The sequence below is a fragment of the Lipotes vexillifer genome, unplaced genomic scaffold, assembly GCF_000442215.2.
Source record: "Lipotes vexillifer unplaced genomic scaffold, Lipotes_vexillifer_v1.1 scaffold234, whole genome shotgun sequence".
Lineage (NCBI taxonomy): Eukaryota > Metazoa > Chordata > Mammalia > Artiodactyla > Lipotidae > Lipotes > Lipotes vexillifer.
This window is the reverse complement of record NW_006782612.1, coordinates 550832-551627: the sequence shown is the minus strand read 5'-3', so window position 1 is coordinate 551627 and position 796 is coordinate 550832. Positions and strand designations below refer to the sequence as shown.

Below are 796 nucleotides of genomic sequence, written 5' to 3'. Positions count from 1 at the left end.
CTCTTTCAACAAGCATAGCAATACGTACAGGAATATGCCTGGCATTGTGACAAAGACACAAACGGAACAAACGGCATATACCTTTGAGTTATTTCTCTAAGTAGTACTGCTACCTGCTGTTTGAAGGGATCATTCAATTTCAAGCTTTAAGTAACTCTGGAGAGATTACTGGAAATTTATTATGAGTAAAATAATCAGGAAAAAGCAAAGCCTCACATTAAACCAACTCTTCACTGTTTCTACTTAGAATAGCAAGAACACGGGCTTGAGAAGAGCTGTCTTGCTTTGGCTCCTGGGTTTGAGGCTCCACATTAGGAATGTCTGCATTCGTTGCCTTTGAATGTTTCTCCGAAGAAATGAAGAACTTGGGTAACTCCAACCAATGTATGTATCAATGACCCATTTTCTTTTGAGAGTGCAACACAGGGGTGGGCTTTTGGTGAAAGGAGCCTAATGGTGAGTTTGGGGCACTCTAATAAAAATAATGACCACAAAATAGTAATTACAGTAATGTGATATAACTACTAATATGGGCTTCTCACCATGTGCCTGGCACCTGGCTAAGCACTTTCTGGCTATTTTCTCACTGCATCCAACATCCCTGTATTTGTTCTACCATATTCTCTTCCTCCTTCCCCCACTCTCATCCTTTTCACCATGCTTCACTCTTTTTCTCCATCACCTTATTCCACGGTTTCCTTTGCCCCTACCTGTGCTTAAGCCCAGTCCGCCAGAGCAATAGGGGCCCATGTGGAGCCTCACAATGCTGATACAGAGAGAATGCTGAGGCCGCTCT

General features: G+C 42.7%; 1 protein-coding gene across 3 annotated transcripts in view; it reads right to left on the bottom strand.

Annotated features, from left to right (window-relative positions):
* The window catches only part of AMPH (amphiphysin), a 193494-nt gene that overhangs the window by 8127 nt on the left and 184571 nt on the right, over nt 1-796 (bottom strand). The gene's annotated exons all lie outside the window — the stretch shown is intronic.